Source organism: Lactuca sativa, chromosome 6, assembly GCF_002870075.4.
Source record: "Lactuca sativa cultivar Salinas chromosome 6, Lsat_Salinas_v11, whole genome shotgun sequence".
NCBI lineage: Eukaryota > Viridiplantae > Streptophyta > Magnoliopsida > Asterales > Asteraceae > Lactuca > Lactuca sativa.
This window is the reverse complement of record NC_056628.2, coordinates 176,107,111-176,127,692: the sequence shown is the minus strand read 5'-3', so window position 1 is coordinate 176,127,692 and position 20,582 is coordinate 176,107,111. Positions and strand designations below refer to the sequence as shown.

Here is a 20,582-nt window from a genome sequence, read left to right as displayed (position 1 = left end):
ATAGTTCACCGGGGAGTAATAGAGATTAGTGAACCTGAACTATGCATATGAATAGCTTATCGAAAGTGATGTGATGGTGAATATAACCTATACATATCAAAAGTGATGGTGAATGTGAATATAACCTATACATATCATAGTTCACCGGGGAGTAATAGAGATTAGTGAACCTGAACTATGCATATGAATAGCTTATCGAAAGTGATGGTGAATTCCTTTCTTGTAATTAAGTTCCTAGGGTAGATGAAACATAAACTATACCTATTATAGTTTATTACTTTGTTGTAATATGTATTTACCATAACTATACCGATTATAACTAACGCGTTCGTTTGTGGGGGTATAATGGCTTAACTATACTTATTATAGATTATCTTAATCGTCCATAGCGGCAATAACTCTTTTGTAAGTGTAAGACCTTTAATATTGTGTTTGTTATATGAATAACCCTAAACTATACCTATTATAGTTTATCGATTTATTTCGTGGGAAATGAGCATAGGCCTTACTTGTCATAATTTATCAATGTTTATATTTTAATGGATATAGCCTCGTAATATCGTGTATATATATATATATATATATATATATATATATATATATATATATATATATATATATATATATATATATATATATATATATATATATATATATATATATATATATATATATTTGTCATACTTGTGAAGGTGTAAATCCATTTGTTTTCTGATGTATGTCTATGTAAGAATACAAAATTTGTTATATATTGCAACTACACATAATCACATAACGATGTATACCTTGCTCAACATGTTACAAGGTGAAATGAAATTTATTGTGTTTTTCTGTCAATAACATTTTCTGTAACTGTTATTGGAAAAATTGTAGAAAAATCATAAAATGTCCAAATCAGGTTCTGTAACTTCTGAGAGTTTGGAAGATGAGTCTAGTTTGTTCATAATTTTTATTATAATTTTTAATGACCTCTAACTTGGGTGAAAAGGTCCATAATCACAGACTGGTCCGGATTGATGTTTGAAATGATAGGCAGTTTTGTAAAAATCACCATAAATTGTAGAAAAATCGTATGGAGATGTGCAAGTAGTCATTTTAAAGCTAAGAAGTGGAACTACACGCACCTAAAACAGTTTTGAAAACAAAAATATTTAAGATGTCCAAAACAGTCCGTGAATGGAGTGAAACTTTTCTGATGAAAGCTGTTAGAAAAATGTAGTTATGTTCTAAGTATTTTAACTTGTATTCCCCCCCTAAAAACTTGAGAAAACATGAAAATGTAGGGGTATGAACTCACCTTGTGTGGTTTCAGTAGGTAAGTGTTGAAGAAGAGAAGTGTTCAACCCAAGAACACTTGAAGAATCACTTGAAGATTCGAAGCTCTAACACAAATATTATGGAGTTTGTGTAAGATACTCATGATTTGGGTGGAAATAATTGAGATAATCATAAAGGAAATGGATTATGCTTACCAAATGTGGAGGAAAAACTCAAGATCAGCCCTTGAATCTCGAATTTCTAGAGAGAGAAAGTGAGAGAGAAAAGAGTTTGATATTCTTGTGAAATGAGAGCAAATGAGAGAAAATGAGGAGAGAGGATGATTATCCAGCTCTCAAAAACGTGGGGATGGCTTGTAAAAAGGGGTAAAAGGTACAAGGTATGGTGGGGAGGAGTATGGATTGTCATGGAGTGGGTATGGGGGTTGCTTGCGTCATAAAGTAAAGCAAAGTCAACACCCCATCTCTTTGTACTTTACCCACTTGCTTTTAATATTTAAATAAAGATTTTTATGAAAATATGATTAAATTGTGAATATTTAGGGTTTATTATGTTAAAATATGATTTTGGGTGAAAACCCCGCGTTAAAATAATTAAAAACGGGCCTTAAACGTAAAACTATGCGAAAACCGGGAGAAATTGAGCTTCCAGCGAGACCTCTCGGTCCTAGGCCGAGGTTCGGTCCCTAGGCCGAGGCTTGGTCCATGCTGATGCTGAGTCGGAAACGAAGGCGCGAGCCAGAAGAAGGAGCGAAGGCGAGGGGCGAGGGTCTGGTCCGAAGGGTCAGTAGGGAAGCTTCGGTTTGGAGTTTAGGAGGCAAGAATGGCAGAACCGAACGGACTGTAGTGAACAGTACCTTCGGTTCGGATCAGCAGCCTTCTTCATCAGGAGGGTTCGGTTCCTAAGAGGGGTTTCGGTTCCTAAGAGGGGTTTCGGTTCCTAAGGTCCGTTTTTCGCGTAGACTTCCGTTTTTGGGCTGTTTTCGCCAAATTCGAGGGTCGGGATGCCCCGAGTGATTATAGAAAGTTGGGAGAGATTTCACATACTTAGAGAGATTTGGGAGAGATTTGACATTCTTGGAGAGATTTCACATACAAAGAGATATGTGGGAGAGATTTCACATACAAAGAGATATGTGGGAGAGATTTCACATACTTAGAGAGATTTGGGAGAGATTTGACATTCTTGGAGAGATTTCACATACAAAGAGATATGTGGGAGAGATTTCACATACTTAGAGAGATTTGGGAGAGATTTGACATACTTGGAGAGATTTCACATACAAAGAGATATGTGGGAGAGATTTCACATACTTAGAGAGATTTGGGAGAGATTTGACATACTTGGAGAGATTTCACATACAAAGAGATATGTGGGAGAGATTTCACATACTTAGAGAGATTTGGGAGAGATTTGACATACTTGGAGAGATTTCACATACAAAGAGATATGTGGGAGAGATTTCACATACTTAGAGAGATTTGGGAGAGATTTGACATACTTGGAGAGATTTCACATACAAAGAGATATGTGGGAGATATTTCACATACTTAGAGAGATTTGGGAGAGATTTGACATAAGAAGAGATAGAGTGAAAACGATTGAGAGAGGTTTCATTGGTGACCTTTTTGAGTGTCCGGCTACGCACTGCAAGGTCCGTAAACCTCGTTAAGCCCTGTTTAAGGATCTTGCATACTCCCGATGAGTATGCGACATTGTTTTATCGGTTTGGCTCGCCACGTACCTCAGTTTTAGGTTAAGGAGATCTAGGTGTACGCACTTTTTTATTTAGGATCTCTCATTAGAATAGAGAGTTGTTTAGGAGTTACTTATCATAAGCTCTAGCACTTACGACAAGATGAGTGGACTGGTTTGACTTGTTGACTTTCGTTGACTTTGACTTGACTGAAAATTGACGGTTGTCACATCATCCCCCCGTTAGAGGGAATTTCGTCCCGAAATTTGAAATCAGGCAAGGAGTTTGAAAATGACTAAGGTCGGCTCTACATTATTTTGATTCTGACTAAGAGATGAGTTATTATACATGAAAACTTAGCTTATACACATTATGATATAACCAATACTGGGCGGATAGTAAAATGTGTGATTCTATTTCAGTTTCACATCCCAACGAGGAAAAGAAACTAAGTCAGAATTCTCACATTCTATTATCTACCAGGTATTCGTTATATATAACTGGGGAATGTATAAGTGAGGAAATCATAACAAATAACTTAGTAATCCTTCTTAATGAATTAGAGTTCCTAGTCAGGGTTAACATTGAACCTAGATGTATTTTGACCGCTCACCTATAGAGTGGAAGCATGTTCTCGGAAGTTTGACCTACATCCCTATGATGCAGTCCCATTGCGGAGTCGAAGCAAATTCATAGAATGGTCTTATGACGACCTTGGAATTTCCTATTGTTTATGCTCTCAGTTTAATTTTTGGCATTACTACTATGGATGCTTTAATCGATGCTAGAGTTAATTAAATAAAGAAATTTGGAATTTAAACGTCGGTGTTAGAAACACGTACTAATATTTGCGGGCAGTTCCGGGGTGGTCTCTCCTTCGGTGATCGCAAGTACCCTTCCACCACCACTGGCATCCCTTGCTCTTGGGCAGTTCCTTTTAAAGTGGCCTGTTTCTCCATATTTGTAGCAGGCTGGGCTTACTCCTGAGCCGGGGAACTGGTTGATGGGTCGTACCGGTGCCTTACAGAAACGGGTAGTGTGCCCTTTTCTATTGCAGTTCATGCAATGCAATTCTCTACAAGCCCCAGTGTGATGGAAGCTACACTTGTTACATTTCGGAAGGGTTCCAGCGTATTGCTTTATGGGAGTTGGCGTGGTGAGGGTTGTGGCGGCATGAATCGCAACAATTGGCGTGGTTGTCGGAGTGTCACGGCTGGCACGATGGTCGATGAGTTGTTGTGCCAACTCCTTGGCGTTGTCGAAGGTAGTTGGTCTTGAGGCCAATACACTATCATGGATCTGGGATGATAGCCCCCAAAGGTATCGTTCTATCTTTTTCTCCTCTGGGGTGACCATTGCAGGACAGAGGAGTGCTAGGTCATTGAATCGGGCGGTATAAGCTTCGAGATCCATCCCCGACATTTTGAGGTTCCAGAGTTCCTCTTCCAGTTTTTGCACTTCGCCTCTTGGGCAATATTCCTTCAGCATTAAAGCTTTTAGATCCTCCCAGCTTATAGAGTTAGCCACTGCAGGAGTAAGTGACTTAACTCGGCTATTCCACCAAGTAAGAGCTTTTCTTGTAAAAGTGAATGCCGCATACTTGACTTTGCTCGCTTCGGGACAAGCGTAGATTTCGAAGACTGCTTCGGTCCTTTCAAACTATTGCATCAGCGCGATGACGCCCCCGCTTCCGTCGAAAGGATCGGGTTTGCCATTTGTGAAGTCTTTGTAAGAACACTCCTTAGTGCGTCCTGTGCTGTCCCCCTGATTCGAGTTAGTATTCCCGGATCCGAAGCCGCCAGAACCGTTTGTACCCATTTGCGACATTACTGCCGCCACTGCTGCTGTTACGGCTGCTTGAAACATTATGGGATCAAACTGCGGAGGGGGCGGTGCTGTGCTCCCGGAGGGTCTGGACTTTTTCTTTGGCGGCATAGTCCTGTCATAAGTTGGTAGAGACGTACAAACGATAAGTTTTTAATAGCAGTGACAAGTCAGATGTTATCAAGCCAGACTTGTCTGTATTATGTTTTGACTTAAAAGTATTTTGTATGTAATTCGCAACAAAGTCCTTATGAATGAATTTTAGTGGTAGTGATTCAAATGCAACTAGTGACTTGTTTCGCCTGATCCCTTTCTAAAATTACTTGGTATATATTAAGAATTTCTTGGAGTTACCATATGTAAATTGTTTGTAATATAGGGTTCGAGGAAAATAGGTCTACATCTTATTAGCGTAAGGAAAATTTTGGGCAATGCTACGGTTCCCTTGAATAGTGTAGTTTCCGGATTCTGAAGGATTTGAATGTCTCCATTTAACAATCTAGGTTGGTCGTATTCTTCGTTCCAGGTTTCCAAGCATTCTACCCAAGGAGGCGTTGGGCTTTGAAAAACCGGACGAGGGTTAGGATTCGGAACAAGGGCCATCAGGGTAGGTTCTCCACTTCAGGGTCGGGGTCAGGACCATCAGCAAAGCCTTCAGCTTGGTGACCATCCAAAGGGATTCGGTAATCATTCTCTGGCTCCTCTCCGAGCCATTCAGTATTGTCGTGGTTAGGGTAGTACGGGTCGTCGTGGAGAAGGAATTCAGCCATAATATCTTCGCGAGAAATGGGGATATAAGAAATAACTAAGTAGACGTACTAATTAGATAATTATAAGATGATCTTTACCAGGTACTTCAATATATTGTTTAGTGCATACTAGTCATATGTATTTGGGACAGGATAGACCTTCGAATAAGCGATCCTAACTCTAAATCCCCAATCCAACGAGAACAGGAAGTAAAGCAAAGACCCACAGATTCTAAGTCTATGACGTCCTGGATACATATAATTTTAATGTATCCACTAGGCGATTATTGACCTATTGGTAAAAATCTATTTAGTTCTCAAATAAGTAATTATAATAACACCAAATACCCCTATGGTATTTCGTTGTGGTAGTGTTGGTAAGTTTTTAGACTTGTTGCAACACCTACGACCATTCCTGGGCATATGATAATCATTTCTGGGTGAGACATAGTTGATCAGGCTATGTCATTCCCAGTCCTGACTATACATCCCCAAGCCTACTCGTATTGTTCAACAATTACTACTTTTGTCCCATCCCACCGTGATACTGACCCTAGTGTGTGTGCACATGCTCCTACTTTTACCGAGGAATTATTTGTTTCTAAAAGTATAGTTGTTTTGAAAACTTTAAATCAGAGACTTTCGGTCCCAATGTATTTATAATTTGTATATCTTATGTGGTTCGATATACTGAGTTCACTATAAACAATGCTCTGATACCAATCTGTCACACCCCCAAACCAAGGATGGCGGAAACGTCCAGGGGTGGAGGACTTCATGTACAGTATCACAACAACGTGTATAATAGTGCTCAAAGTAAATACAACCATCATAAATATAATTGAAAAAGTTACATCAAAGTATATGTTTACATGTTTCAAAATCAATTACAATATGATGACAAAAATAAATTGTTGATGGTTTAACGTCCCATCCTCAAAGCGTTGAAGTTTTCCTGTTTCACTGATTCCCTGAGAATACAAGTAGTTTTGAAAAGTGTCAACAATTAAGTTGGTGAGTTCATAAGAGTTTTGTTTGGAGTAGAAACCGTTTTCATTTTTAAAAGCGATAGGATATGAATCCAGAAAATCCAATATTTTCTTAGTTAGGTGTAAACAAAATATTCCTATATGATGTGTTGATGAACCCTAGATTGACCCGTAGATTTCCTCTATAATCATCCAGCGTATATGAGTTATAGAAGGTTTGAGTCAGATAAAACGTCGAATGTAGTGGGTCTGCCCTAGGTCCACAACCCAACGAGGAACAGGAGATGAGGCGGGCACCACCAATTCTAAGCCAATCCAGACTAAATTCTTGTATGACTCAAGCATATACGCTCAACGATTATAGTTGAAGTCTAACAATGTGAACCTTTAATGTGAATATAACCTATACATATCATAGTTCACCGGGGAGTAATAGAGATTAGTGAACCTGAACTATGCATATGAATAGCTTATCGAAAGTGATGTGATGGTGAATATAACCTATACATATCAAAAGTGATGGTGAATGTGAATATAACCTATACATATCATAGTTCACCGGGGAGTAATAGAGATTAGTGAACCTGAACTATGCATATGAATAGCTTATCGAAAGTGATGTGATGGTGAATATAACCTATACATATCAAAAGTGATGGTGAATGTGAATATAACCTATACATATCATAGTTCACCGGGGAGTAATAGAGATTAGTGAACCTGAACTATGCATATGAATAGCTTATCGAAAGTGATGGTGAATTCCTTTCTTGTAATTAAGTTCCTAGGGTAGATGAAACATAAACTATACCTATTATAGTTTATTACTTTGTTGTAATATGTATTTACCATAACTATACCGATTATAACTAACGCGTTCGTTTGTGGGGGTATAATGGCTTAACTATACTTATTATAGATTATCTTAATCGTCCATAGCGGCAATAACTCTTTTGTAAGTGTAAGACCTTTAATATTGTGTTTGTTATATGAATAACCCTAAACTATACCTATTATAGTTTATCGATTTATTTCGTGGGAAATGAGCATAGGCCTTACTTGTCATAATTTATCAATGTTTATATTTTAATGGATATAGCCTCGTAATATCGTATATATATATATATATATATATATATATATATATATATATATATATATATATATATATATATATATATATATATATATATATTTGTCATACTTGTGAAGGTGTAAATCCATTTGTTTTCTGATGTATGTCTATGTAAGAATACAAAATTTGTTATATATTGCAACTACACATAATCACATAACGATGTATACCTTGCTCAACATGTTACAAGGTGAAATGAAATTTATTGTGTTTTTCTGTCAATAACATTTTCTGTAACTGTTATTGGAAAAATTGTAGAAAAATCATAAAATGTCCAAATCAGGTTCTGTAACTTCTGAGAGTTTGGAAGATGAGTCTAGTTTGTTCATAATTTTTATTATAATTTTTAATGACCTCTAACTTGGGTGAAAAGGTCCATAATCACAGACTGGTCCGGATTGATGTTTGAAATGATAGGCAGTTTTGTAAAAATCACCATAAATTGTAGAAAAATCGTATGGAGATGTGCAAGTAGTCATTTTAAAGCTAAGAAGTGGAACTACACGCACCTAAAACAGTTTTGAAAACAAAAATATTTAAGATGTCCAAAACAGTCCGTGAATGGAGTGAAACTTTTCTGATGAAAGCTGTTAGAAAAATGTAGTTATGTTCTAAGTATTTTAACTTGTATTCCCCCCCTAAAAACTTAAGAAAACATGAAAATGTAGGGGTATGAACTCACCTTGTGTGGTTTCAGTAGGTAAGTGTTGAAGAAGAGAAGTGTTCAACCCAAGAACACTTGAAGAATCACTTGAAGATTCGAAGCTCTAACACAAATATTATGGAGTTTGTGTAAGATACCCATGATTTGGGTGGAAATAATTGAGATAATCATAAAGGAAATGGATTATGCTTACCAAATGTGGAGGAAAAACTCAAGATCAGCCCTTGAATCTCGAATTTCTAGAGAGAGAAAGTGAGAGAGAAAAGAGTTTGATATTCTTGTGAAATGAGAGCAAATGAGAGAAAATGAGGAGAGAGGATGATTATCCAGCTCTCAAAAACGTGGGGATGGCTTGTAAAAAGGGGTAAAAGGTACAAGGTATGGTGGGGAGGAGTATGGATTGTCATGGAGTGGGTATGGGGGTTGCTTGCGTCATAAAGTAAAGCAAAGTCAACACCCCATCTCTTTGTACTTTACCCACTTGCTTTTAATATTTAAATAAAGATTTTTATGAAAATATGATTAAATTGTGAATATTTAGGGTTTATTATGTTAAAATATGATTTTGGGTGAAAACCCCGCGTTAAAATAATTAAAAACGGGCCTTAAACGTAAAACTATGCGAAAACCGGGAGAAATTGAGCTTCCAGCGAGACCTCTCGGTCCTAGGCCGAGGTTCGGTCCCTAGGCCGAGGCTCGGTCCATGCTGATGCTGAGTCGGAAACGAAGGAGCGAGCCAGAAGAAGGAGTGAAGGCGAGGGGCGAGGGTCTGGTCCGAAGGGTCAGTAGGGAAGCTTCGGTTTGGAGTTTAGGAGGCAAGAATGGCAGAACCGAACGGACTGTAGTGAACAGTAGTGAACAGTACCTTCGGTTCGGTTAGTGAACAGTACCTTCGGTTCGGATCAGCAGCCTTCTTCATCAGGAGGGTTCGGTTCCTAAGAGGGGTTTCGGTTCCTAAGAGGGGTTTCGGTTCCTAAGGTCCGTTTTTCGCGTAGACTTCCGTTTTTGGGCTGTTTTCGCCAAATTCGAGGGTCGGGATGCCCCGAGTGATTATAGAAAGTTGGGAGAGATTTCACATACTTAGAGAGATTTGGGAGAGATTTGACATTCTTGGAGAGATTTCACATACAAAGAGATATGTGGGAGAGATTTCACATACAAAGAGATATGTGGGAGAGATTTCACATACTTAGAGAGATTTGGGAGAGATTTGACATTCTTGGAGAGATTTCACATACAAAGAGATATGTGGGAGAGATTTCACATACAAAGAGATATGTGGGAGAGATTTCACATACTTAGAGAGATTTGGGAGAGATTTGACATTCTTGGAGAGATTTCACATACAAAGAGATATGTGGGAGAGATTTCACATACTTAGAGAGATTTGGGAGAGATTTGACATACTTGGAGAGATTTTACATACAAAGAGATATGTGGGAGAGATTTCACATACTTAGAGAGATTTGGGAGAGATTTGACATACTTGGAGAGATTTCACATACAAAGAGATATGTAGGAGAGATTTCACATACTTAGAGAGATTTGGGAGAGATTTGACATACTTGGAGAGATTTCACATACAAAGAGATATGTGGGAGATATTTCACATACTTAGAGAGATTTGGGAGAGATTTGACATAAGAAGAGATAGAGTGAAAACGATTGAGAGAGGTTTCATTGGTGACCTTTTTGAGTGTCCGGCTACGCACTGCAAGGTCCGTAAACCTCGTTAAGCCCTGTTTAAGGATCTTGCATACTCCCGATGAGTATGCGACATTGTTTTATCGGTTTGGCTCGCCATGTACCTCAGTTTTAGGTTAAGGAGATCTAGGTGTACGCACTTTTTGATTTAGGATCTCTCGTTAGAATAGAGAGTTGTTTAGGAGTTACTTATCATAAGCTCTAGCACTTACGGCAAGATGAGTGGACCGGTTTGACTTGTTGACTTTCGTTGACTTTGACTTGACTGAAAATTGACGGTTTGTCACACGATTTTTGGATTGCATGACTTTCATCAATAATCTTCCCTTTGTATCGTAAACCCACAGGTAAGTACCATGCATAACAATTATGTTACCATTTTGAGCCAATTGCCCCAAACTAATAATATTGTTGCAAATTTTTGGTATAAAATATACTTCCTTGAGTTCTCGATGTTCTCCATTCTTGCATTTAAAAACGATTGAACCCCTTCCTTCTATTCGAACTGTAGATCCATCCCCAAATTTGACAAAGCCTTTAATTGAGGTATCAAGTTTTCGAAATTTACCTCTTTCACCCATCATGTGGTTGTTAGCTCCATTGTCAAGGCATCATACTTTTGATTAGCATGATACTTCTTCCTTTTTTTAGGGTTGGGTTTACTTTTTCTTCATTTAGCATGACTTCATCTTTAACATGTTCATTGTTTACGGCTGCAAGTAACAGGGCTGGTTCGACATCATTAAGATCTTGGGTTAGATTAGCTTCTTGAATCCTTTCTTTTCGTGGGTTTATTCGGAAGCATAATGCTCGTATTCTTGGCAATTATAGCATTGTATCTTGCTTTAGTCATAGTTTTGAGTTTGGTTTTGCCCATAACTTCCTCTATTCTAGTGATTACCACCTCTTCCACGACCTGAGTTGTTCCAATTACCTCTTCCACGACCTCTTCCTCGTCCCCCACGATTGTTTGAATTACCTTGTTGTTTGTTCTTTGATTATTGCTCATTCGATTGCTTCTTGTTTCTTTCTGACCATTCTTCATGGGTTAAGAGCAGTTTATTTTCGTCTACTTCTTGATGTACTTGAATACACACTTCGTGTACTTTGAGTCTTCCAACGACTTCTTCAACTGTCTTCGTATTAAGATCATTGAATTGTTCAATTGTTGACGCAATTTGAACAAATTTGTAGGGCACGTCTCGTAGAATATTCTTGACCACGTACACTTCGTCCATGGTATCACCTAACGTCCGGATGTGACTCACGATGTTGCTGATTTTTGCTGAAAAACATCAACCGTCTCGGATTCTTTCATACTAGGAATCTTATATTAATCCTTTAGTGATTGAACTTTTGCTATTCGAACTCGATCTGCACCCATATATATAGTCTTGAGTGTTTCCTACATCTCTTTTGCCGTTTGTTTCTCTGTTATCGACAAAAGCATTTCTTCTAGGATGGCTTGGTAAATCATTGCCATAGCCGTCTTATCCTTCTTGACACCAACTATATTCTCGGGTTTCTTTAGTTTAATCGCATCCCAAACCTCCATTTCTTGCATGAACACCTTCATCTTAATTGCCCATGCAACATAGTTGGTTCTAGTCAAGATGGGATAATGCATCTTTGGTCCTTCCATGGTGGGGCTGTGAAAGATCGGTTAGTTGAATCTCTTATGTGTTCTTCTGAGCTCTGATACCAAGTGTAAGGTGCTATCAACCTGATACTACCTTGTTGCAGAAGAAAGCGAACAAACCAAGAAGAAATACTGCATAGTGAAGAACAGGGGCGATAACAGAGGAATAAGAAAAATGGGATTTGTGTTTTTACTTGATGGCTCCTGAATCAAAGAGAACCAAAGCCAAACACCGTTCACCAAGGACGTCCATAAACAGTTATATACACATTAAGCATAAACAATGAAACAATAAATGAGATAAGGAGGAGACGCATACCAGTAACTACATCTGGTGCTACACGAGCCTCCTCAACTGTCAGTTGGTGTGACATCCCATAATTTAGGTCAAAGACTATGGACGATCAATTCACAGTAAATCTCTTCGTAATTAAACTCATCGAGTTTTAGTGCATCTTTTGTAAATTAAATGAGTTCATTTCAGCTATTATAATATAGCAGATGGTATTTTACTTCAAAATGTGTTAATTGGCAAACGAATCAAACAACTGAAACTACAACCCTAGTTAATGCGTCTGAAAAATTTAAATTTCGTTTTAAGCAATTGTGAACAAAACAAACACTCTAGTCTCGCAGTACATGTTTTCTTGTTTCTGAAAATATAAAGAACATCCAAAATGGAGTTCGTATGCAAAACATACGACCGTTTTAAGAATCCAAACTAGTATAATACTAATTTTCTTAAAAGTGCTAAAACCGCTTCTATCAGTTGAGAGACTTGCACACCCCATAAGAGAATTCAGAGAATGCTTTTGGACTCAGGTCATAGTCTATTATTTAATTTCATACTAGAAATATTTTTAACAAAAATATTTGAAAAAGTCGGAAAACCGGACATTCCAGGCCCAATTAAATGCGAATCTTTAAACACGCTTTCTCGGAATTCTACAACTCGAAAAATTAATCCGTCTGAGTTTTTGGAATCCCTGTAATCGAGACCATTATTCTTCATATTTCAAAAAAATTGTTTGTTATCGAGATCAATGGCACACAAATCGAGAAAGTTAGAAAATAATTATAAAAATACGAAAGAATTAGTTTTTAAATGGTTTGAGACCTATACATATATTTGTATACATAATCTATTCATGAATTCCAAAGAATAATAACAATAATATATAATAAATTTTTGCGTCATACTTATTTATAGACACATGCATTTGTATATACAACAATGTTATATAATTTAAACTTATTTATAGACACATGCATTTGTATATACAACAATGTTATATAATTTAAAAACATTAATGTCTACATAGATATATCAAATGTATAAAGTCATACTTATTTATAGACACATGCATTTATATATACAACAATGTTATATAATTTAAAAACATTAATGTCTACATAGATATATCAAATGTATAAATTGTGACTTTTAAGTTTATTAATACATAGACACATGTTAGATATGTATCAAAGTACAAGAATGGTCAACTCTCCTCTACACTATACCAGCCAGATATAGGCTAGTACAATAAATCAAAACAATACACAAATACATGAATAATTAAGCAATACATCAATACACATACAAAATACATACTTATTAAATCAATGAATTGCTTGCTTACAAGTCTCACACAAAGTACACAAATTACACACTCAAATACAAAATCAAATACAACGTACACCATATACAAAATACAAAATCAAATACAAAATATATACCAAATATATATACACATTTATGGGCAAAAGATAACAAATTAAAACCTATTATTTTCTTTCACATTTTAACTTAACCAAAACCTCACACAAAGTAAACATTTTTTTTAGACAAAACCGGTTTCCTTTCTCAATTGAAGCTGTCAAACCCAAATGAAACACTCCTGAAACATCAAACCCACAAATGAAACATCAAATTCAAACCCACAAACACTCCTGAATTCGTCACCTTCTTCAGCTCCTCTCCTCTTTTCCTTTTCTTTCCCTGTCAAATGAAAGAACCAAACATTCATTCATGAGATTTCAGCCAAGAAAACACGCTACTAGAAGTTGGATTGTACCTATGAAAGCCAAGAGGCAGCAGCCTGGTTTCCTTCCCCTCTTCCTGACGACGAACACAACAACGCCACCCACTGATTTCTTCCTTCTTTCTCCTGTCAAAAATCAAACCCAAACACACACCAAAGTCCCATTATTTCAGTATAAAAAATAAAAAAATAAATAAAATAAAAAAAAAAAAAAAAGAGAAAAAGAAAACCAGAAGCAACAGGGAGACTGCAGGAGCAGCCTCCGTCGCATCTTCCCTTCCTTCCCGACGAGCTCCGCTGCCAAACACCCCCACTCGAACTACTACTGCTGTTAGTTTCCTCCCACTAGACCCCCTCTTCTGGCCTCTCCCCTCGCCTCTCTCACTCGCATTTCCCTTCGCACCCCGCTATCGGGACTGAAGCAAGCAGCCGAGAAACTGCTTGAGCAGCCCCTCGCTGCTTCCACCGAGATCACGAGCAGCCTCGCTGCATCTTCCCACATTCTTTCTTCGGCCTCGTCAACCCCGAAGATGCCATCCTCCCCCTCTCGATCGTCAGCCACCGTCGGCAGTCTTGTTCGTCTGTTTCCCTGCTTTGGTCGAGTCCTTCCCATCCCCGATCAGAAGAGGACAAGAATTGGAGATGCTTCAACCCCTCCTTGCGATAGATCGACAAACATCGGACCAAAAAGGAACCCTGCCTTCGTGCCTCCTTCTTGACTGCCGACGATTCGTTCGTGCATTCTATCTGCTTTCGTATTTGTTCATCTTTCGTTCCCTTTGACCGATCAAACAAAATAGATCCCAAATCTTCAAAGTTTGAATTAAAATAAGCATTTCAGCCCCTTCAGTAGAAATTTCTTAACCAAATCAGCCCAAATTTTCAAACATTAATTCCATTTGAACCATTTCAGTCCCTCCCTTGATTTATTTTAATCTAATCAGTCACTTTGGTTAATTAAATTACCAAACCGCTCCTATAGTTTAGTGAAGTTACAATAGTGTAAATTCATTACGAAACGGTCCTGAAAGTATTTCAAAGTTCAAGAAATGTGGCTTTGCGGTTTTTACGGCGAGCTTCCCAAAATAAACCGATTTCGTACAAGTCGAACGCATGCTTCAAGGGTGAGTGCTTATGGGCCTTTTTTAACAATTTTAATTTTCTAGACGGGCTACATGTGCCTATATATTTTGATTATATAGACATATTATCCTTTTATGCGAAAATATAAAAATGTTATTTAACAATGTAACATACTGTTACAAATAAAGCAGTATAAGCTTTTCGTTTACGTATTATGCTATTTTATTGTGAAATAATTAGTCCACACAATAAATTCTACATGATACAAAAATATATGATTTTTATGCGATGTTGTATATAATAAAAAAATACGTCATAAAACTTTGTAGTATTTCAAGGATTCAAGCTATTACTATGCACATTTATTTATATGTTTAAATACATAGAGTTTATATATGTACATATGTTCATTACTTTGGAACGTACCTCTTTATAAAAGTGAGTACATTGCACTTTTACATACATACCAAACATACTCGACTTTTATAAACTTTATACAATGAAATTCATTATGGCGAGTGACTTAACCACAATTAAGTTGGGGCTGAGAGCTATTCACATACTTTAGTTAAGGGCTTTTTAGTGAGACTATATTCATTAGCTGATTCTAAACACTTAGCATACCCACACTACTATAATCGTTAATCTTCGAAGCAAGATACATATGTATAGATCTATACGGGGTTGACATCTCCACCCGCGGTTGCTAGATACAACACCGGCCGATCAATTGAAGAGAGTGATAAGTGTCTACAATTATTACTACAACGTCCAATGAAGCATTATAATGGGTACATTTAGTCACAAAACTCGGTTACAGGACTCACTATAAACATTAACTAGAATTTCTCTCTCTCTCTCTCTCTCTCTCACACACACACACACACACTACAAACCATGGGCTTAGTTGCTTTCAAAACTATTTTAAGTATGGAATTACTTATGTAATTGTATGATTTGGTTTTCAAGTATATTTAAGGATTCTTTACAAACACAGTTTTAAGTATGAATTTACTTATACAAAGATACATTCTTGCTTTCAAAGACTCTTTGCAAACATTATCTTAACTATTTTTTTATACTTACAAAGAAAATACTTTTAAGACTTCTTAAAGGTATTACTGCTATTAGGAAAAAACCTATAACTCTCGCCAACCTTGTGTTGACCCTCAAAACTACATGTATTCTTAGGAAATCACTAAACAGACATTCAAGACGGATTAGATTATAGGTGACCTAGTTTACTTGTTGTTGTATTAAATGTCTATCTGTTAAGGCAATTCATGTACTATTATTATCTGTAAAAACCTTGTATTTATCAAGATGGAACACAAATGCTATTTTGCTTATTATTGTACTTGTGCTATATATACCGTTTACCTGTGATCCATGAACTTAGTTGCACAACCCAACGTGTTCCGCCGCATCTACCGGGGATGTGACACATGGAAAACTCGACTCTTCACAATTAGAGTCTATGTCTGACCTTGATGGTCATCAGTAATTCGAAGTGTCTTTAGGGAGGCTGCTGCAACCACTCATGCTGCCAAACTAGGACAATTATCCTTCTTGTGGCCCCTCTGATTGTAATGGAAATAAATCAGACCCGAACTCTGGTTGGTGGTAGTATAATCCTTGCTGTAGTGACCAATATTACAACATTTATAACAGCCCGAACCACCCGTTCTTCAAACTTTGTTGTTCGTATTGCCGCATTTGTCGCAGCGACCTCGACCCTGTTGCCCCCTCGATCGATGATCAAAATGTTGGATTAGATGTCTAAGCCCATAAATATTGTTGGTATGTATTCGACCCGAGAGTAGCATGGTGCATTTGGGTTGCACTTCACTGGAACAATTTATATGGATAGTCTGTTGAGAATAATATGTTTATGATTTATATTAATATATTATAAGTTCTAATATATTAATATGGAATCATATTATTTAATTAGTATTTATCAAGAATTAATTTAGAATTGATTTAGTGATCAAAAGGAACTAATTAAATATGGACTCTTATTTATAGTATGGGCCAAGTTCGTTTAGGTTGGGCTAAGCTTGTATGGATAGTCCATGGAGTTTTTAATCCATGGATACTATGGAAATGAAAGGTCGTGGGTATTAGGGTTTACATGGATGAAACCCTAATCCTCCATAATGTTGGATTAGTGTCTAAGTCCATAACTATTTTGGTATGTACTTGACCCGATGGTGCATGGTCCTTTTGGGTTGCCTTCACCAAAGCAACTTGATAGGATGAATTATGGAGAGAAAGGATTAAATATGATTTATTAATATATTATGGGAATAATATATTAAAGGAGAAATCATATTGTTTAATTAATATTAGTCAATAATTAATTGGTAATTAGTTTTGTGACTAAAAGAGATTAATTAAACTTAAGGGACTGGAATTGTAATTATAAGATAATGGCAATTTGGGCCATGGATAGCCTTGAATCAAGAGGTGGACGAATTCTTATGGGAAGCCCATAAGGAAATCGTCCAAGGGGCTTGATTAAAGGAGTCTATGGGTTGCTTAGGGCTTAAGCATCCAAATTAGGGTTTCCTTGTTAGATAACCCTAATAGCCTCCTATATATATGGATCCCTTATGACCCATAAACGTGGCTAAGACTTCTCTAGGGTTTGTAGACAGTTTTGGGCAGCCTCCATCCTCTCTCCTCTTCATCTTCTTACTTATGGTGTTTGTGAACCATTAGAGGAGTGACACTTGTGACTCTAAGCCTTCCAAAGTCAATTCAAAGGAGGAATTGGGATTGTTATTGCTACATAACAATCAAGGTAATATCCTAAACCTAATTATATGTTAATATTGATTTCCATATGCTAGAATTAGGGTTTATAGTCTTGTATTCAAAGCATGTACAATAGAGAAACCTAAATCCAAGCGTTAGGGTTTTTATGAGCACATAGGATGTCTTATGACCAAAACCCATCAGTGGTATTAGAGCCTAGCTTGGTTTCAATTGTATTGATGCATTGTATAACTGGAAAATTCGTTTTTTGGGTTTCTGGAGGCTGGACTCGCTGAGTCCATGGCTGAACTCGCCGAGTCCATGCAGACTCGCCGAGTCCAAGCCTGACTCGCCGAGTCAACTCGTCAGATGGAGGGTACTTCGGGATTTTTTGCTGTTTTTGCTTATGGATAGTTACCTTATCATGTTAGATCAATATTAATCCGATTATATGATATATTTGACTATAATTTTGATATAATTGAAGATATTTATCAATTAATAAGATAATTGTTTCCTTATAAGAAAATTGATTAATTATTTTGAGTAAATTGATAAATTGTTTTGCAAGAAATCATTAAATAAATCAAATATGGATAATTATGTGATTAAATGTTAATTTGAATTATTTGTTATTTGATCCTTGTTGTTATGAAAAGTTTCATATTTTGCCCTTTAGGTTTTATAGTTTAAATTTGAACCCCAAAAGTTTTGTTGTTTTGAAATTTAAATAGTTAAAACCCTAATGTTTTGAAAAAGGTTTCAAAACTTGCCCTCAAGTTTTGGAATTTAAATTTTGATTAAATGGTTTAATTTTGATGTATATTTAAATTCTAAACCCTAATGTGTTGAAATGTTTCAAAACTTGCCCTCAAGTTTTGGAATTTAAAAGTTGATTAAAAGTTTAATTAGGAATGTTAAATTCTAGAACTCTAGTATTGTTTTGAAAAAGGTTCAAATCACACCCTTATGGTTTTATTAATTAATTAAGGTGTATAATTAAAAGAAGTTTAATAAATCCATAAAAGTTTAGGTTTACAATTTAATTGAATTAAAAGTATAATTGTTAAATTAAACCACCTAGTATTTTAAAAGTATAAAATACACCCTATACTATATATATAACATTAAAGGTATAACATTATATATATGTATGAGTAAAAGTCAGTCTTACCGTTAGTAGGCCTCATTCACGAAGTTGGTCTATAAGGGGTGTTTAAGGAAATTGCCTATAAAATGACGATTGAATAGGTCTCCACTCTTACCCACCGCACTCTTGACTAGTGGAGGGTCGTTAGCCAAACAGGTAGGATAGGACAAAACCTTCCATTATAAGTATAATGAAGTATAAAAGTAACTAAATGTTTTCATAAAATTCCTAATCTTAGTTACTTTGGCAAAAGTGAATTGATGCAGTTCCATGAAATTACACTTTGTGCCCTTGCGAAGACGTTAGTGGAGCGTGTGTGGTTTACCGGCACACTAATTGGTTCTAAGCAAAGGTAGCAAAGGGTGACTCAATGTTTGTCATAGTTCAGTGGAGCGTGTGTGGTTTACCGGCACATCGAATAGGTGACTGTAACATGTGAGGGCACCATGTAAGTTTGCATGGTTATTCACACCCGCTTTGTGATCCTTGGCATCCCAGTCACAAACAAGAGGGGCATATCGAGATTTAAACATGCCATTGAAAGTTCAATGAATCTCAAAGGATCTAGGAGTTTTCATAGATTTAAAACTTAAATTTCTTTTTCGTTTTTCGTGGTGGAAATTAGTGAATCGTCATTCACTTACCTTCAAATATTCTTCAATTAGGGTTATGACATCCCTCTCCCGAGTTGTAGAATATTGTGTTGGGTCCTAGCCTTAGTATCTCATTTGGGTGATTTACTAAGGACTCAATCTATCAACTAACTTGAATTCGTTTTTTTTCTCCCGTTTTGTAGATGTCAAAGTTCGACAACTATGGTCTTCTCAAATCCCGTGGAACAAACATTCCACATGAAGATGATATTCCACGATTCGATCGAGGAACAAGAAATCATGCTTCACTTCCTCTACCTCCTCCAATTATTCTCCCTAACCCACAAGTTCAAAGGCTTGAAAAGTTCAAGATCACTCAAGCCTTTTTGGCAAGTAAACCTAAAGAAGGAAAGTCCGTGTGTGCACACGTCCTAGGGATGAAGTCACACATTGATAGGTTAAGAATGTTGGGATTCGTTGTCTGTGAGGAAATGGCTGTTGATTGGGTTCTTCAGTCACTTCCTAACTCATATAGTGAGTTCGTAAGAGAGTACTATATGATGAACTACGACGTGACCCTTATAGATCTCACCTATATGCTTATTGCTGCTGAATCTGCAATGATTTGGCGCAATAGAAAAGCAAAGTTGATTGGTGAATATGCCTTCGAGACCTCTATGGATATAGACAATGGCAACAAAAGACATGCTATGATCGAAAAGTTTGATCATAAGAGAAAGGCGATGTCTGAAGTAGTTCCATGTGTTGTTCCAAAAGAATCAATCTGCTTTTATTGCCAAGAGAAGGGGCATTGGAGACGAAGCTGCCCTGTTTACCTAAGAGATCTAAGAAATGGAAGAGTTGAAACGTATGGCTCTAATTTAGGTAAAATCCATTGACTAAATCTTTTAAGCTTCATTCTAGATTCTGAATACATAATGTGATAAGATTACAATCGATGTTTTTGTAGGATCGAAGAAAAGAAAGGAAGCTTAAGGGAAGAAGTGAGCAGAATCTAACCTTGAAGGAATGGATTTCGATCGCGTTTCTCGAAGATTAGATTCTTGAGCTACTACTTAGAGTTAGAATTAGATTGCTAAGAAAGATGTATTAGCATAAGTTTGTCAATGAGTTGCATTGTAAGGACAAATTTTTCCACAATAAAATAAATTTTGATTTTAAATTTTATTTATTTATCCTTACAATGGCGTGTATGAAAAATTGATGTTAAAATGTTTCAAGTATTAGAAATAATGGATTTGGTTCTTATTATGTT

The 20,582-nt window shown here is 36.7% G+C and overlaps 1 long non-coding RNA gene across 1 annotated transcript; it reads right to left on the bottom strand.

The window, feature by feature from the left end:
- Positions 1–13,287: 13,287 nt before the first annotated feature.
- LOC122194646 (uncharacterized) lies at positions 13,288–14,471 on the bottom strand. The gene is made up of 3 exons (XR_006184005.2): positions 13,951–14,471; positions 13,754–13,846; positions 13,288–13,677 (listed from the first exon to the last, which is right to left on the bottom strand). It is a non-coding gene; the product is annotated as an uncharacterized LOC122194646 (long non-coding RNA).
- Between the last annotated feature and the right edge of the window lie 6,111 nt (positions 14,472–20,582).